Below are 19,444 nucleotides of genomic sequence, written 5' to 3'. Positions count from 1 at the left end.
CAAGTTTCACTCTTGTTGCCCAGGCTGGAGTGCAATGGCACCACCTCAGCTCACTGCAACTTCTGCCTCCTGGGTTCAAGTGGTTCTCCTGCCTCAGCCTTCTGAGTAGCTCGAATTACAAGTGTGTGCCACCATGCCTTAAGATGGGGTTTTTCCATGTTGGTCAGGCTGGTCTTGAACTCCCGACCTCAGGTGATCTTGGTCCCCCCCACCGCCACCTGCCGACTTCTGCCTCCCAAAGTGTTGAGATTACAGGCATGAGCTACCACAGTCAGCCGTAGCTTTTTCTTTTCTTTTCTTCATGGCTTTCAAAGTTAACTTACAAATAACAAATATAAAAGATACTTAGGTCCCACCCCCAGAGATTCCAATTTAATATTCTGGAGTGTGGCCCAAGCAGTTTTTTTTTAATTGTGGTAAAATATACATGGCATACAATTTGTCATTTTAGCCTCTTTTAAGTGTGCAACACGGTGGCATTAAATACATTTACATTGTTGGCAACCATCACCAGCATCTATTTCCAGACATTTTTTCATCTTCCAAGCAGATAATTTTTAACAACTCCCTCTTTGAAACATATATGAAAAATGGTTCTCAGATATAATCATAAAATAAAATGAATCATAATAATGACCAGAAAAGAAACATAGTAAAAATGTTATTTTATTCAACTTTTATACAATCATGCCAGTAAAAAATAAAGAGAAAATATATACTAAAAAAGCACAATGACTTATTTAATGGCTTTTCTCTCTGCCTAACAATTTGAACTTTGACCCCTGGCTCAAGCAGTCCTCCTACCTCAGCCTCCCGAAGTGCTGGAATTACAGGTGTGAGTCACTGTGCCTAGCCTCATTTCTAATTTAGAATCTACTGTATAAACTCAGGAATAGGTAGTGCTACCGGGATTGGAGACAGGAATCAGGATCCAAAGGAGCTCAAATTATTCATAAATGTTGCAAATGTAATCTTGAAACCAACACAGGTAGCTGAGTCTATGTGTGTTGGAGGCAACTATATCATTGGAAGTTCTCTGAATTAGCTACCATTTAGAATAAAATGTTTATTTAAAAAGTAATAAAAATGTGACTGAACATAGCTGTATTTCAATAAATATTTATAAAATTAAGCAGTGGTCTAAATTTGTCCCATAGACTGTAATTTGCAGAACCTAGTCTCCGTAATAGGCAGTAAAGATATCTTCAAAACTATAAAACAATACCAGTTTTCTCACTAATTTGTTTTGAAAAATATAGTTTTTTCCATAAAAATTGCATTTAGGTTTTGAAAATATAGATTTTTTTAAATAAAACTTATATTTCTGTTAATATGTAGTAGGTTTCTAATTATCATTTTTAAACAAATTAATCAATAATTTTTTAAGTCTCAACTTTAATTTCTGATACAGTTATAATTGATAGATAAAAGCCACATAACCAAAAACTCTTTGAGAGCTTCACTAATTTTTAGGAGTGTAAATGGGATTTTGATACCAAAAAGTTTGAAAACTACTGGTTTATAGGCAGGAGACATGAGAAGCCACCAGTAAATGAGACAGTGGAGGAGTGCTCCATTGAGGAAGGAGGAAAACTGGAAGTGGGATATCCTGGAAACCAACTGAACAAATTGTTTCAAGGAGGAGAGTGTGAGACTAACTGTGTCAACTGATAATGGCATTATCAAAATGCTAATGGTAAGGATAGCCAGGCCCAGTGGCTCACACCTGTAATTTGAGCACTTTGGGAGGCCAAGGAGGGAGGATTGCTTAAGCCCAGTAGTTCAAGACCAGCCTGAGAAACATAGCAAGACCTCACCTCTGTTAAAAACTTTACAAAATTAGCTTGGTGTTGTGGCACACCCCTGTGGCCCCAGTACTTGGGAAGCTGAGGTGGGAGGATAGCTGGGACCCAGGAGGTCAAGGCTACAGTGAGCCATAATTGCCCCACTTCACTCCAGATATTGGTCTCAAAAAAAAATGCTAATGATAAGGAAACAATAGACAGGGAAGTGTTGAGCTTCAAGAGACAGAAGGACTAATCACTGGCTGTAGGACACTGAAGAAGAGGAAGACACCCAGGGCACTTGTCTTAGTCATTCAGGTAGTGGAGGCCTTTGCTGAGGGTGAGAAGACCTCATCTACTGGCAAAGAGGACTGACTAATCAGAATTTATGGACTCAAGGTCCCTAGGTTCATCCCACATGTCCCCATTCCAACTTACAGAATCTCATTCTTTCCCTGTCAATTTCTATACTTTGGCAGTAGGTACCCTACACTATCAGAAATAAAGCTGTGTTTCATGGCACACCTAGAAGCTCTTAGGTCATTTATACTGTGCTTGACCTGGGAATTTAAATTACTGACCTCATCATTTTCTTTCATTACTTTATCCAGTGGCATTAGTAGCAACCAATGAACATCATTATATTTTTCAGTTGTATAAAAATGTTTGGAACTATTATATACAGAGTTACTTACCTCCTTGCCTCTTGTAAGGGGCTGATTAGGAGTATGCAATGCAGATATTTTGCATATTTCTAAGAACAGTTCACAATATAAACTATTAGTGCTTTCTTTACTACTGGAAATGAGATCCTTCACATTTTTAGATCTAATCAGATTAAAGAGCCAGTTCTAGAAACCCCAAAACCAATTCAGAAAACTCATTTTAAAAATTCTGTTTCTCTAGAATCACTCTTGTTACCAAAATCTGTATTAGTTAAGGTTCTCTAGAGAATTACAACTAATAGGATACATAGAAAGATAGATATATGAGAGGATTTATTATGGGAATTGGTCATGTGATTATAGAGAACAAGAAGTAGCATGATACACTGTTTTGCAAGCTGAAGAACCAAGAAAGCTAATACTGTAACTCAGTCTGAATCTAAAAGCCTGAAGATCAGGAGAGCCAATGGTGTAGGTTCAAAGGCCTGAAAGTCAGGGAAGAGTGGTGTATGTGTACAAGGGTTGCTGGTGTGAGTCCTGACAATCTGGAACTCTGATATCCCAAGGCAGGGGATGATGGTTGTTTCGGCTATACAGAACAGTGAGAATTTGCCTTTTCTTTGCCTTTTTGTTCTATCTTGGCCCTCAAGGGATTGGATGGTGCCTGCCTACCTTGGCAAGGGTGGATTATCTCTACTAAATTTACTGAGCCAGATGCTAATCTCTTCTGGAAACACCTTCACAGACACACCTAGAAATGTTTTATCAGCTATCTGGGTGTCATTTAACCCAGTGAAGTTGAAATGTAAAATGAAACATTAAGGCATTGGTTGAAGAATTTGCTTTAAATTAGTGAAAAGTTCCCACTTCCGAAACAAGAGGTAGTAAATAATGGACAAAGGCAGCAGCGGGTTCAGTAGCAGGAAACTGAGGGCGTGTCGATCTGATGGTTTCTATTTTCACTTTGAAGCAGGAGTGAAGCATTTCTTGAAATGAGGAGGTGAAGTGTTTTGGAGGCTTAGAAAGGTAGAACAAGTGAAAGGCTGAAGAAATGAGGAGAGGGAGCTGACAAGGAAAATTAGAGGCTTTCCAGGTAATGTTGACTTTCCAGGTGGGGTTAGAAATTATGAATGTATTGTGGCCCCAATCTGTATGATTGATGGCTTTTCTCTAGCAAATATTTAACAGCCCAGGTATTAGTACAGAGAAGGTAGATAATAAACCTGCTAAACCAGGAGTAGGCAAACTTTTCCTGTAAAGAGCCAGATAGTACATTTTTTAGGATTTGCAGGCCATACTATTTTAATCACAGCTATTCAACTCTGCCTTTGTAGTATAAAATCAGCCATAGATAATATATAAACAAATGAGTATGGCTGTATTCCAGTAACACTTATGTTCACTAAAATCTGAATTTAACACATTTCATTTCACAAAATATTACTCTTCCTTTGATTATTTTCAACTGTTTAAAAACATAAAAATAATTCTTAGATTGTGGGCCATACAAAAATAGGCAGCAGGTGGATTTGGTCTGTGGGGTCCCTAGTTTGTAAACCTCTGCCCTAAATTATGTGGCAAATTAGAGAAAGGTACATGCTCAGGACAGATCTACCTAAGCAGTCTGAGCAAAGCTTGGGTTTGTTTCCATTTGCCTCCTTTGCTGGGTGCTTTTGTGCGGTGCACAAACTGTTCTTATGCTTTCAGATTTGGGGGTTTGTCATGTGATATGACAATAGGAAACAGCATGGAAAGTAAGGATATTGGCATAATAAATGGCTGAAAAGACGGGTCACTGCACTGTCATCTGAATAGGGGTGGGAGGTAAGATGGAAAGATGCCGATAGACATCCAGTCGAAGGGATTGGGGCCACTAAGTATTTTTTTTGTTTTCTTTTTTGAGACGGAGTCTGGCTCTTGGCTCTTGTTTCCCAGGCTGGAGTGCAATAGCGAGATCTCGGCTCACTGCAACCTCTGCCTCCCAGGTTCAAACAATTCTCTTGCCTTAGCCTCTCCAGCAGCTGGGATTACAGGTGACTGCCACCACACCTGGCTAATTTTTGTTATTTTTAGTAGAAATGGGATTTCACCATGTTGGCCAGGCTGGTCTTAAGCTCCTGACCTCAGATGATCTGCCTGCCTCAGCCTCCCCTCAATCCCATTAAGTATTTATGAGCTCAAGGAAAGGATATAACAGGAATGATTGAGGGAAGAGCTGGAAGATTAAACTACCAGAGAGGTATGTTTGAATGTATGATCTAAAAGTGAAAGAGTTTACGTAATTTTTATGGCTCATCCAAGGGGTCAAAGTCTTTGATGAGAAAGACAAAATGGCCACGCTGTCAGTGTATCAACAGAGATTAGAGGTTGACACAGCTGCTGTCATGAACCATAAAGAAACAAAAAGAGTGAAGATGTAATGATCTGGAAATGGTTCAGGGACACAGGGAAAAGTAGTTACTCTAACACATGCCTGACACTCTCTTGTCCTCTCCCTTCCAAAAATTAGCTCCCAACTTTTGCTTCTATAGCCCAAGGATTTAGGTCCTTTAAGATCCTTTTCTTTCCTCCCAAGGAACTGGTCAGGAACTGGGAAGAAAACGTTAGTGAATAAATTTAGAGGTTAACAGATAAAAAATAGAAAAGCTGGGGATGTTTATAGGTAACAGGTTTTGCTTCACTGTATTTACATATTTCAACCGCCTACTAGAATCTCCCAGTTGAATGAATCAGAGGCTTCTTAAGCTCAATATGTGCAAAATAGAACTTAATTTCCTCCTTGACACACTCTGCCATGCTAGCAGGTAAACTTCTGCATGCTTTTGGGTAGCTCTCTCAGTAAAAGATATTATCCGTCCCCTCCTCTCAGCCAACTCTTTCCACAGGTTTCCTTAGTCTAGCCAACTATCTGCATATCCAGTGCTATCCCTCTGCTTCAGGCTTTCATCATCTCTCTCTTGGATTATTAGAACACCTTTTCAATAAACTCCCTAATAATCCTGCTTTATTTAAATTTTTATAAGTTGTTCATCATGGATTTTTTGTGCTGATTTTCTAAAATATTGCATTAAAATGTTATTTATTGGCCAGGTGCAGTGGCTTATGCCTGTAATCCCAGCACTTTGGGAGACCAAAGTGGGCGGATCACCTGAAGTCGGGAGTTCGAGACCAGCCGGACCAACATAGAGAAACGCCAACTCTACTAAAAATACAAAATTAATGGGGTGGGGTGGCGCATGCCTGTAATCCCAGCTACTCAGGAGGTTGAAGCAGGAGAACTGCTTGAACCCGGGTGGCAGAGGTTGTGATGAGCTGAGATCTCGCCATTGCACTCCAGCCTGTGTAACAAGAGCAAAACATCATCTCAAAAAAAAAAAAAAGTCATTTATCTTGATACCCAAATCTTTTGGTACCTCCTTAAGGTGTGTACAAAAAGTAAGTGCTGTCCTCACTTCCCTCTTGTTCTAGCTCTTCTCCTACCTCCGGTCTTGTCTCCCTCAATCTGCTTTCCATTTAGCCAGCCAGCCAGTCAACTAAAATACGTTAAGTGATCATGCCACATTCCTGCTTAAAATTCATCAAAGTATTCCTCTCAGGTTAATTCAATAAGACCTTACCAAGATCAATCTTGTTCTGGTCCCTGCTTTCTATTTCAGCCTTTATTCTGGATTTCCTCTTTTTCCTCTATTTGTCATTGCCATGGCTAACATTATGTACTGACACAGAATAAACACATAATGTTCTTAGAGCTTTATATGTATTATTTTATCCTATGTGACGAGGTGATATAGATACTATTATATTATTTCTATATTATTTTCTAGCCAAAGACACTGTGTGAGTCCATTTTGCTATAAAGGGTTACCTGAGGTTGTGAATTTATTTTAGAAAGAAGTTTATTTGGCTTACAATTCTACAGGCTACACAAGCATGGCGTCAACATCTGCACAGCTTCTAGTGAGGCCTCAGGAAGCTCACATCATGGCAGAAGCCTGAAGGGGAGCTGGCAGATTACATGGCAAGAGAGGGAGTAAGAGAGAGCGAGAGAGAGAGAGAGAGAGAGAGTAAAAGAGGGAAAGAGAGAGAGAGAGGTGTCATGCATGCTCTTTTAAACAACCAGCTCTCGTGTTCTCATGTTCTCTCATGTTCTCATAGAGAACTCCATCATGACCATGAGGGCAGCACCAAGACATTCATGAGGCATCCACTCCCATAACCCAAATGCTTCCCCCTAGGTCCACCTCCAATATTAGGGATCACATTTCAGGATGAGATTTGTAGTGAACACACATCCAAACCATGTCAGTCACTAAGCTATACAGTTTCACAGCTCCCTTCCCCTGGATCTTTTTTAGACTATTCTACATTTTCCCTTCTTGAAAACTCTTCAACCTCCTTCTGTGGTTACTTCCTGCAGTAGGATGATTAATGGCTCCCCTAAGGCATTCACATCGCAGTCCCTGGAACCTGTTACCTAATGTGGTAAAATGATTTTGCAGCTGTGATTAGATTCAGAATTTGAGATGGGAAGATTATTCTTGCATTATCTGAATGGGCCCAATGTAATTACAAAGGCCCTTACAAGAGTGAGGCAGGGAGATCAGAGAGAGAAGATATGATGATGGAAGCAGAGAGGGCAGAGTGATGTCATTGCTGGCAGCGGGCCATGAAGAATGTAGGCAGCCTCTGAAAGTCAGAAAAGGCAAAGAACGGACTATTGCATAGAGCATCCCGAGAGAATGCAGCCCTGCTGACACCTTGATCTTGGACTTTCAATGTCCAGAACTGCAAGCTAATACATCTCTGTTATTTTAAGCCATTAAATTTCTGGTAATTTGTTACAGCAGCAGTGGGAAACTAATACACTTCTGGAATACCTTTCCTGGTCCCCTCAAACTATGTTAGATGCTCTTCCCATATGTTCCCACAACTTCCTGTCCTTGCCTCTCACCCAGCACTTGCTGTGTTGCATTGCATTTCCTGGTTGTGAGCCCTTCTATACCTCTAGACAGCAAGTTCCTTAGACAGGGATCTCGTTCGTTTGTATCCTCAGAATTTTACTTAAAGATACACAGCTGAAGCTCAACAGGCATTTGTTGAGTGAATAAACGAATGTGATTTCTCAAAGAAAGAGGGTTCAGGTTATGTGTTTATACTAAAATTATGTTCACAATGATGACTATTAAGTTTTAAGTGCAACCAAATTTGCCTTCCTATTAAGAAAAAAATAAAAATATAAAGGGCACAGAGTGGGCTTTTTTTCTAAGTATCCCATGAACACTGAAGGGGGACACAGTTACCTTTATAATGATGAGAAACTTGCTTTCTTCAGAGAAACAAATGAAGCAATAAAACAAGAGAGGGTAAAGTGATTAAGAAATTCTGGGCTGGGCATGGTGGCTCACACCTGTAATCCAAGCACTTTAGTAGGCCTAGGCGGATTACCTGAGGCCAGGAGTTTGAGACCAGCCTGGCCAAAATAGTGACACCCTGTCTCTACTAAAAATACAAAAATTAGCTGGGTGTGGTGGTGCACGGCTGTAGTCCCAGTTATTCAGGAGGCTGAGTCATGAGAATCACCTGAGCTCAGGAGGTGGAGGCTGCAGTTTAATATAGGCTTATACATTTTTTACATAGTAAGACACATACTTAGAAATGACATATGTGCCAGCCACAAGAAGTTTTTATTCATGACAGTGGTGAATAGAGTGGGGCTGTGCTTGGCTTTCTACTGTTGAATATGACTCAAACACAAGTCAGGAACACTTGACACTTTATTCCAATTTTCCTTTTGTTGTAAGTCTTTATAATGCTCTATGTCTCCGTCTATTTGGCTGCTATAACAAAATATCATAAAACTGGGTAACTTATAAATGATATTTCTCGTGGTTCTGGAGGCTGGGAAGTACAAGCTCAAGGCACTGGCAGATTTGATGTCTGGTGAGGGCCTGCTTCCAGTTCACAGAATGACGCCTTCTCACTGTGCACACATGATGGAAGGGCAAGAAAACTTTTGGGGGCCTCTTTTATAGGGGAACTAATCCCATCATGAGGGTTCTGTTCTCACATCACCATGTGGCCTTATTTCTTAACATTATCACATAATTTCTGAATTAGGTTTCAACATATGATTTTTAGGGGCACACATTCAGACCACAGCACCTAATTTCACAGTGCAATTTCAGTATGCTGATTCTCAAAGGGAGAAGTCATTACAGAATCACCTGTTTCTCTCCCAGCCGGTACCACACCAACTGTTTAACATTCTGGCATGGTTGACTGGGTGACTTGCTCAGGGTATCATAAGGCTTAATCCAAGGTATTAGCCAGACTGAGTTTTTATGTGGTGGCTCTGGGGAAAAAAAATCTGCTTCCAAATTCAGTGGTACAGTTGGCACAATTCAGTCCCTTGTGGTTGTGGGACTGAGGTCCCTTTTCCTTGCTGGCTATCAGCTAGGAATTGTTGTCATCAACTAGAGGCTGCTTCTAGGTCCTATTCCTATGGCCACAATTGTTGATTTACAACACAGATGCTATGCCTAAAAACTTAACAATAAATATTATAAAATATCCAGGCAAGATTAAAATTTCCCTGATTGTCTCAGAAATGTTTTTACAGTTTGTTAAAATGAGGATCCCATTAGGATTCAAATACTGCCTTTGGTTGAATTATGTCTTAAATCTTTTAAAATATAAAACGTTTATCCAGTTCTTTTTTCTTGCAATGTATTTGTTTAAGAAACAATTTCTTTACAGAATTTTCTTTATTTTAGATCTTCCTGATTGCATTCCAATGGTGTTATTTAACATGCTCCTCTGTCTACGGTATTGTTTATGAAACTGGTAAATAGGTATAGAGGTTTGATTCAATTCAGGTTCAATTTTTTTTTTTAAGTAGGAATATGTCATGAGAAGTATTGCATTTGTACTATTGCATCAAATCAAGAGACACGTAAACTTGGTTCTCTTTCTGTGATATCAACAATTAATCATCACTGCTTGAACCCAAGGTTTCATTAGGGGTTGCAGACTGGTGATATTTTAATTTTACCAAATCTTTTTCATTTGTTAACTACAATATTTCCATATAGAAAAACTTTCTCTAATCAACTATTCCCTTAGGTTACCCTGAGGTGCAGTTCTTCCAGGAAAGGCAAGGTAAACACTTGATTCATTCTTTTTGTTGTTTCCTTTTTTGGAATAACGTATTGGTTTCCCAGCATTCTCCAAAGGGAACAATAAGTTTTGTTGGTCATTTCTGTAGCTGTTGTTGTTGTTAATATCATTATGAACTCTGGATTATTGCAAATTTGATGTGTTCCAATTTATTGCAGGTATTGAAAATTGCTCTATCTTTGGCCACTGGGAACATCTTTTATTGGCTCCTGTGTTCCTTTGTTGTGACCCTATTAGTCTTGGATAGATTCCTTGCTTTCCAGTATGACCAACACATTTTGCTCTAGTCTTCCAATTAGCCTTTTCTCTGTTAGATGTTTCTTTGCTATTTTAAGTGGGAAATGCTATTTTGAGTAGAGACCACAATCTCAACACTGGGTGAATTTATTGTTATTGCTTGATAAATATTTCCAAGATATTCCCATGAATATAGTTAGAAAAAACTTAAAAAAAAAATAAATAAAACATCATGCCTGTAATCTTAGCACTTTGGGAGGCCGAGGCGGAGGATTGCTTGAGCCCAGGAGTTCCCTATCAGCCTAGGTAACATGGTAAGACCCCGTCTCTATGAAAAAAGTTTTAGAAATTAGCGGGGTGTGGTAGTGCACTGTCATTCCAGTTACTTGGAAGGCTGAGCTGGGAGGATCACTTGAGCCCAGAAGGTTGAGGCCACAGTGAGCTGTGATTGCACCACTGTGCTACTGTACAGCCTGGGTGACATGGCAAGACCGGTCTTAAGAGGAAAAAAAAGAGAAAATATATTATAAATTCATACTATTCATAATGTTATTTCTAACTATAAATTAGGATGACTGTATTTATTTAATTTTTATATGGTATCTCTTTTTTTCTAACCCTGAAAATCTTGGTTCTTGATGAGACTGAAATAAGTGTGTGAACACTCTTTCTCTATATATACATATATATATATAATTTCAGAGATATCATACTGGTATTACTAGTGATTTGATCATAAAACACAGTTGAAGATTTTTTTTGTAGTTACTTTTGTATTTAGGCTATTTCCCACTAGGAATGTATAGATAAATTCCTATATTTTAAAAGAACTTAAACTAATTCTTTTCTGTGTGGTTAATTTTCCATATATCTACCTTATTTATTCCATTTTGTTTTTAATTAAAATTTTATTTTGGTTTATTTTACTTTATAATGATGTAGAAGTCTGTTCTTGCATTGCTAGAAAGAATTACCTGACACTGAGTAATTTACAAAGAAAAAAGGTTTAATTGGCTCATGGTTATGCAGGCTTTACAGGAAGCATGGCTAGGGAGGCCTTTAGGAAACTTTCAATCATGGCAGAAGGCAAAAAAAAAGGAGGCACGTCTCACATGATCAGAGAAGGAGAAAAAGAGCAAAGGGGTGGGGATGCTACATACTTTTAAACAACCAGATCTTGTGAGAACTCACTTACTATCAAGAGATCAGCAAGGGGGAAATCTGCCCCTATGATCCAATTCCCTGTCACCAGGCCCCTCCTCCAATACTGGGGATTGCAATTCATTATGAGATTTCGGCAGGGACACAAATCCAAACTGTATTAAATGATATAAATCATGTACATGCTTCCAAAGCTGATACTATCAAACGAGGTACATTCAGAAAAGTTTAGCTTATATTTTTACCCATTCTGTCCTCTTTGTCCCCCATAGGTTATTGTTTATCCTTCATTTAAAAATAATATATGCAAATAGATTTCTCTATATTATTTTCCATTCCTTTCTTAGATAAAAGATGCTTTTTTTTTCTCTAAACATGCTTGTTTTTTAATGTTTACCTAGTAAACCCTAGTGATTATACCACACTCATATGTAGATATTTATTTTATGGCTGTATATTATGCAAAATCACAGTTTATTCAACCAATCTTTTTATGGTAGGCATATGCATTGTTCCTAGTCTTTTGCTATGTCAAAGAGTGCTGCCATTAACAGCCCTGTGTACACAACTTTTTGTGTTTGTGCTGGATATTGCCAAATTCTGCTCTATAGGGATTATATCATTTTGCATTCTTAGCAGAAATGTTTGAGGGTATTTCCCCACAGCCTTTTCAACAGAGCATGTTCTCAAACTTTTGGATTTGTGCCTAATATGCAAAAAATTTACAACATTATAACATCAATTTGCATCTTATTATGGCATCTCTTTACATGATAAAGGACAATTTGACTTTCTTTTTCTGTGAATTATCTGTTTATATTTCTTGTCTATTTTTCAAAAGGATTTTTAGCTCTTTTAGAAGCTCTTTATTAGCTATTTACATATTAATTATTTGTTATATAAGTTCCAAGTATATGAGAGGAACACATTCAACTTTTCATTTCTTCTAGCTATCCAGTTATTTCAACATCAAGGATTAAGAAATGGAATATGGTGGTTTTTATGCAACTGAAATAAGACCAGTGTAGTTGGAATAGGGCAGTTGGAGAGTCATGTGAAATAAAGCTAGTAAAAAGGTAGGGACCAGATCATATAAAGTCTTATGGTCTACCCTGAAAATTTTGGTTTTTATCTTAATGGCAGTAGACAGCCACTAAAGAGTTTCCAGCTAGGTAGTATGTGTCAGGGGATGTTTAAGCAAACCTCCCTTAGCTGGAGATGGTAGGTTTATTTGCTCAAATAGGAGGCAAGACACTGATGACCTGGTAGCCAAGTCACAAGGGGGAGAAGTAATGACTTAAGTCCCAGGGTTATGTATCTTCAGTATTAAAGATACTAAAGCCGCAATAGCTTTAGTATTAGAAGACATGTATTGACTTTTCTCATTCTAATATGTTTCCCGTAAGTATTGCTACTTAAGGTTAAAATTTTAACTTCACCTCATCTGAACTGCGGTAGCTGCCTGTATGTACGGTACCTGTAATGTGTGAAGCTACACCATTCTGTGAGAAGCAACACAACCTATAGCAAATTTAGAAACTTCTTTTGCAGCTGTCTGGAACAAACTGGATAGGTGCCATATCACATGGGCTGTATAGGGACACTAGCCATGGACTCGGCACACTTTTGCTCTACCCATCAATTGCAGTAATTTGTAATTGCCCACTTGTCAGCACTCCTTTAAATAATGCTAGTGCATAGTGAGTTCAGCTGGAGAGCCACGGTATCCTACTCTTCACAGATTTAGCAAATATATCTAGCTTTTCTTTTCAAGGTACATTGGATACGTTATTAGATTGCTCCTCTAACAACGAGGAAAGACTAGAAGTTAACAAGTGGGTTGGGAAATTGTCAATTTAATTAACCTAATTAACTTTACGGTTAGTGCCTCTGTGAAGATAATGACTTATAGGACTATAAAAACTCTAATTATTAGTGCCATCTAATTGGCAAAGGGAAAGGGGTGTGAATAATGTGAATAAGAGGAAATATGTAGTGTTGGATTAAAATTTTGAGATTAAAAATTTTTTTAAATCAGGAGTATAACTTGGATCCCTTGGACTGAGATGAACTGGGACCTCCTTCAGTTTGTAGATAATGTTAAATTAAAATGGAACAATCTAGTACTAGGTGACAAGCTAACACAAGATAGAGAAGCGATAGAGTTTAATTTTTATTTATTTTTTTGAGACAGAGTCTCAGTCTGTTGCCCAGGCTGGAGTACAGTGGTGCAATCTCAGCCCACTGCAGTCTCTGTCTCCTGAGCTCAAGTGATTCTCGTGCCTCAGCCTCCTGAGTGGCTGAGACTATAGGTGTGTGCTACCACTGGGCGTGGTGATTTTTGTATTTTTAGTAGAGATGAGGTTTCCCCATGTTGGCTAGGCTGGTCTCAAACTCCTGATCTCAAGTGATCCACCTGCCATGGTCTCCCTAAGTGCTAGGATTAAAGGAGTGAGCCACTGCGCCTAGCCTAGAGTTTAATTTCAAACAAACTCAACAAAGCAAAAATAAAATAAAATAAATCCACAGCTGATCGATCTGTTTCTTGAAGTTTTGAACACACAAAACACTTTCTTATAACAAATAGGTCTGACAAGAATAAGGTCTTATTCTAGTAAGAATAATATAAAGGCCTGATTTTTCCTAAAAAATTCTCCTAAAACAGAGAGACAAATGTGCTATATAAAAAGCTGACTTGGGCCACTTTGTGGTGAAAGGATTAGAGAAAAGCAAGAGTGATACCCGTCTTCCAGGTAATAGATAATGGTGGAAAATAGATGAATTTGAACGATCTGCAGGAATTATAAACATAGGGGCTGGGCGCAGTCCCTCATGGGAGTCCTAGGCAGGTGGATCACCTGCAGTCAGGAGTTCAAGACCAGCTTGGCCAATATGGTGAAACCCCATATCTACTAAAAATACAAAAATTAGCCAGGCATGGTGGCACATACCTATAATCCCAGCTACTCAGGAGGCTGAGCCAGGAGAATTCGTTGAATCCTCAAGGAATTCTTGAGTGAGCTGCAGTGAGCCAAGATCACATCATTGCACTCTAGCCTGGGCAACAGAGCATGACTCTGTCTCAAAACAACCCCCCACCCCCCCCCAAAAAAAACCCCATAGGAATTGGCGATTCATTGGTCACGGGTGAGAAAGAGTCAAAGATAAGTGTCAGTTGAGGCTAGGGTTTCCACAAAGCCCTTATGTAGACATAAATGGAAAACTTGCAGGCTTTGCAGTACTAGCGTGAATAAGCGGAACTTGTCTTAGTGTTGGCACAATAAGGAAGTGTCTGCTGGCCAGGCGCGGTGGCTCATGCCTGTAATCCCAGCACTTTGGGATGCCGAGGCAGGTGGATCATGAGATCAGGAGTTCAAGACCAGACTGGACAACATGGTGAAACCCCGTCTCTATTAAAAAATAAAAAAATAGCTGGGTGTGGTGGCCGGTTCCTGTAATCCCAGCTACTCGGGAGGGTGAGGCAGGAAACTCACTTGAACCTGGGAGGCAGAGGTTACAGTGAGTTGAGATCATGCCATTGCACTCCAGCCTGGGAAACAAGAGCAAAACTCTGTCTCAAACAAACAAAAAAAAGCAATGTGTTTATTCTTCCAATTTAGAGAATATTTTATTTGATGTGATCCTTATGCCCATGGTACATTAGATACATCTTCATGAGATACAAGGGGACTAATAAGGTAATGAGTTTACCTAGACGCCTACTTATCTCACTTTTACTCTTTACGCAGCTGATTTACTGCTTTAATCAAAGCAAAAGTGGGCCACATGGTGGCTCACACCTGCAATCCTAGCACTTTGGGAGGATGAGGCGGGCAGATCACTTGAGCACAGGAGTTCAAGACCAGGCTGGGCAACACAGGGAGCTCTCATCTCTACCAAAATATAAAAATTAGCCATTTGTGTGGTGTGTGTGCCTGTAGTCCGAGCTACTCAGGAGGCTGAGGTCGGAAGATCACCTGAGCCTGGGAAGTTGAGGCTGCGTTGAGCTGTGATCTTGCCACTGCACTTCAGCCTGAGTGACAGAGTGAGACCCCCCATCTCAAATTTAAAAAAATCAAAGCAAAGTAACTGAACTGAGTCCAAGTTGTCATTTGCATCATTATGTCTGTAATCCCATCGCACCTCCAAACTTAAATCAGTGAGTTTCTGGCCTGAGCAACTGACTATGTAGTTGGTGTTGCTGTTGCATGGACCACTAGGACTTTTGTTCTTGTTGTTGTCACTGTTGTTGTTGTAGTTATGAGGAAGGTAAAGAAAATTAGGACAGTTTTGGACATCTGGATGTTTGAGGTCACTTTGATACTCCAAACGGAAATAGTAACTTGGCAGTTGCATATATGGGTCAAGATCCTAGAAGCGAGTTATAGACTAAAGATAATGATTTGAGAGTCCTTGGCTAAACAGATGGAAACTGAAATTATGAACATGGATGAGATCACCTAGGGAAATAGTACAGTTGGAAGAGAATACAGACAAAAACTGAACCTGAGAAAAACACACATTTAATAGTTAAGGACACTGAGTAGGCTGAGAAGACAGATGTATATACCAGAATAGGTAAGAGAAGCTTGGTTTCTGAATACCAAGAAGATTATTTTAAGGAGAGTGTGGTCAACAGCATCAAATGCTGAGAGTCATGTAAACGAAAAACTGAAGCCAGGCATGGTGGCATGTGCCTGTAGTCTCAGCAACCTGGGAGGCTGTGGCAGAAGGATTGTGTGAGCCCAGGGGTTTGAGACCAACCTGGGCAACATAGCAAGACCTCATCTCAAAAATAAAAATTTAAAATAAAAAGTGTCTACTGCATTTAGCAACCAGAGGTTATTGATGGCATTAGTGAAAGCTGTTTTTGTAGAGTGGTGGTGGCTAAACCCAGGTATTAATAGTTTTTGGAGAGCTTAGGAAGTGAGGAGAGGGCATCAAGTACTGACAACCAATGAGAAATTTAACCTTGAAGGGATGGGAAAGATTAACAGGAACATTTTAGGAAGCCAGGAAAGAGAGATCCAAGTAATAATAGCATGCATGTTAACTGTTAATTTAATTCCACATGAATTTGATCACATGAAGGGCACAGAGCAAAGAACTGAGAACTGAGAGATAAGATGCAATCCCTTCCCTCAAAGTGCTCACAGTTTAGTAGGAGAGCGACAGAGGGATGGATAAATAATTATTGCATGGAAAGTACAATAATAAATGTATTAGACTTGATAGTAGCATAGGTGGGAGTGAAGAGCATATATATTAAAAATGAGAACAGAGAAGATGTAGAGGTGCCTTTTGTAAAAGGCAAAAGATTTATACACTCTGAAGAGAAACCAGAGTATTGACTTTTGAACTGAGTTATGAATTCATATGTGTTTGCTAGGATGACTATCAGAAAGATACTCCAGGAAGAAGGAAAAGCATAGTTTATTGGAAAACTACATGTAATCTTTGAAGAGATGGGTTCTTGGAATCACATTGCCTAGATTTAAATCCTCCCTCTATCATTAGCAGCTTTGTGTCCTTGGGTAATTACCACAGCTTTGAAAAGCCACAATTTCCTCATCTATAAAATGAAGGCTAATAATTCCTACCTCAGGATTTTAGGGAGCCTTAAAAGCTGTGAAAACTGAATTCAGTAGTGGGCATGCAGCAAACCATCAATACACATTAACTCTTGTTATTATTAATTTAAAATGCAAAAAGAGAGGCAGGGTATGAAGCTGAAGAAGGTAATCAGGAGTCACATCATGGTAGATTTGTCAGGAAAGTTAGCACTGTTCCCAGCATTAATTAAAACAAACGAGAACAATTATTAGGAAACGGTTCAACTGAAGTCAGGCTTAGGTCTACTAAAAATAGTTTTCAGGAAGCATCTTAATTATAATCACTTGTTGATGAAGCCTAAGGCAACAAGTATGTACAAGTACCTTAAAGTCTACTAATTAGGAGGCTAAGATTGCTAACCTCTAATTGTGCAATTTGCAAAATTTTTTACATTACATTTTGTAATGCGATGTATTATTTTCCATTAATACTGGTGGTGAACTTCATTTTTCTAATATTTTTTCTTTATACATTTCATATTTTTAAAAATCAGTTGGTAATATGGTAATACTTTGATTTCATCACAAAAATGATTTCAACCCTACCACTCAAAACAACAAAAAGCACTGACGACGCTGGGCAAGACGACTCATGCCTGTAATCCCAGCACTTTGTGAGGCCAAGGCAGGAGGATGGCTGGAGCCAAGGTTGAGACCAACCTGGGCAATACAAGGAGACCCCATCTTTACAAAAAATTTTAAAAAACTAGCAGTGCATGGTGGTGTGTGCATGTAGTTCCAGGAACTTGGCAGGCTGAGGTGGGAAGACTGCTTGGACCCAGAAGATTGAGGCTGTGTGAGCTATGATCATGCCACTACACTCCAGTCTGGGCGACAGAGTGAGACCTTGTCTCAACATAAATAAATTAAAGAAACAAACAAACAAACAAACCTTGATCACATAGTGTAGCTAACCTTCAGAATGTTGGCAAGGGCATTTTAAGGGTAGAATCAGACTCCAGAAAAAGCTGCAGATGGATCTAAGGAAATTGGCATGGGACCTGTGACCCCTATCCCTTTGACATAGTTTGAATTGATAAAGGTTTCCCTAGTCCAAAAAGTAAGCAATTTTTGTTTTAAATTTTTATTTTGAGAAAGTAGTTTTCTCTGTAGTTCAACTTCTCACTTACGTGAACAATATTGCTTCCATAAAAAGAATTTTTGGTTTGAAAAGATAATTTGGGATCACTACTGTTTGGAGTATTTACTATTTTTGAAGGTAAAAAGTTCATGTGGATATCTTCACTTAGGAATGAAATTTTAGCCTTTAGACGGCATAAACTCTGATTTTGTTGATACTAGTTATGTTAATGCTGATTTTGATATTTCGTATGGACTGGTTTATGTTACATCCTATGTGTGTGCCTCAATTTCCCTAACATGGTCTGAGCCTGTAGATTACTCCTCACTTTATCTATAGTTGGGTTAATTCTTTAAGATGTTTAATGCTCTCCGAGTTCATTTCTTGTGGTTGACTATACAGGTATAGATCGACTTACGACCTATGCAACTTACGACCATTCGACTTTATGACCACAATCGCTAGCCACGACTGCTCCGCGTCTGGCAGCGCAAACGTTGCCCAGCTGGGCGTATGACAGTGCGGACCAGCTTCCGGCAGCACTACCATCTCCGCTTGCACCATTTCAACTGTACATATAGCCTACTCAACTTATGACCAAATCGTATTACGACCAGTCTGCCGGTCCCAATCGTGGTCGTAAGTTGAGCACTAGCTGTACTTTCCAGGGTAGGAGATCTTGAACTTCTGCTACTACTTAGCTCTTATCTTTAGGCTTGCGGATGCTTAATAAGAACACTGAGACAATCTAAGAGTACAGGGCAATTTTTTTTTTTTTAATTAAAAAACATTTTTTCAGAGACAGGGTTTCGCTCTGTTGCCCAGGTTGGGGTACAGTGGTGGGATGGTAGCTCCCTGCAGCTGCCAACTCCTGGGCTGAAGCAATTCTCCCAGATTCTCCCACCTCCGCTTCTTGGGTAGCTAGGACCACAGGTGCACCACCGGCCCAGCTAACTATACGTTTCTTGTAGAGAAGGGTGGGGGGGGGGGGGCGTCTCACTATGTTGCCCAGGCTGGTCTCGAACTCCTCACCTCAATGGATTATCCTGCCTTAGTCTCCTACAGTGCTGAGTTTACAGTTCCGAGCCACCATACCCGCCAACACAAACTTCAAGTGGCAAGTATGGATTTCAAGGTGACCTCCTCCCACCCCGCCCACAGTAACATCTGTGACCAAATACACAGATGGGTCACAGATTTTTTATGACCGAATAAAAAATTTCATCAAATAATATTTATTCCACTATCTGAGATGTGCCTGGTATCTCTATTTCTTTCTTTTTTTGGAGACAGAGTCTCGTTCTGTCTCCAGCCTGGAATGCAGTGTCACGATCCCGGCTCACTGCAACCTCCGCATCCCAGGTTCAAGGGATTCTCCTGCAACAGCCTTCTGAGTAGCTGGGATTACAGGCACTAGCTACAACACCCAGCAAATTTTGTATTTTTAGTAGAGACAGTGTTTCGCCATATTATTCAGGCTGGTCTTGAACTCCTGACGTCAGGTGATCCGCCCACCTTGGTTGGCCTCCCAAAGTGTTGGGATTACAGGCGTGAGCCACTGCGCCCGGCCATCTAACTGTACTTCATAGAAAACAAACCACAACACGCACCTGTACTCCTTCCAGGTAGAAACCAACTAAATTAGTTTCACGAATCACTAAACGGGTCGCTAAAGCCTACTGAAAACGCTCTTCGCGGCTGCTCCAAGGGTACAGCCCATCCGAAATG

General features: G+C 39.7%; 1 pseudogene; it reads right to left on the bottom strand.

Moving 5' to 3' along the window:
* Positions 1-18,265, bottom strand: part of LOC108300142 — a 24,414-nt pseudogene extending 6,149 nt beyond the window's left edge.
* Between the last annotated feature and the right edge of the window lie 1,179 nt (positions 18,266-19,444).

Source organism: Cebus imitator, unplaced genomic scaffold (genome assembly GCF_001604975.1).
Source record: "Cebus imitator isolate Cc_AM_T3 unplaced genomic scaffold, Cebus_imitator-1.0 Scaffold25, whole genome shotgun sequence".
Taxonomy (NCBI): Eukaryota; Metazoa; Chordata; class Mammalia; order Primates; family Cebidae; genus Cebus; species Cebus imitator.
This window is presented reverse-complemented; position numbering and strand designations above follow the sequence as displayed.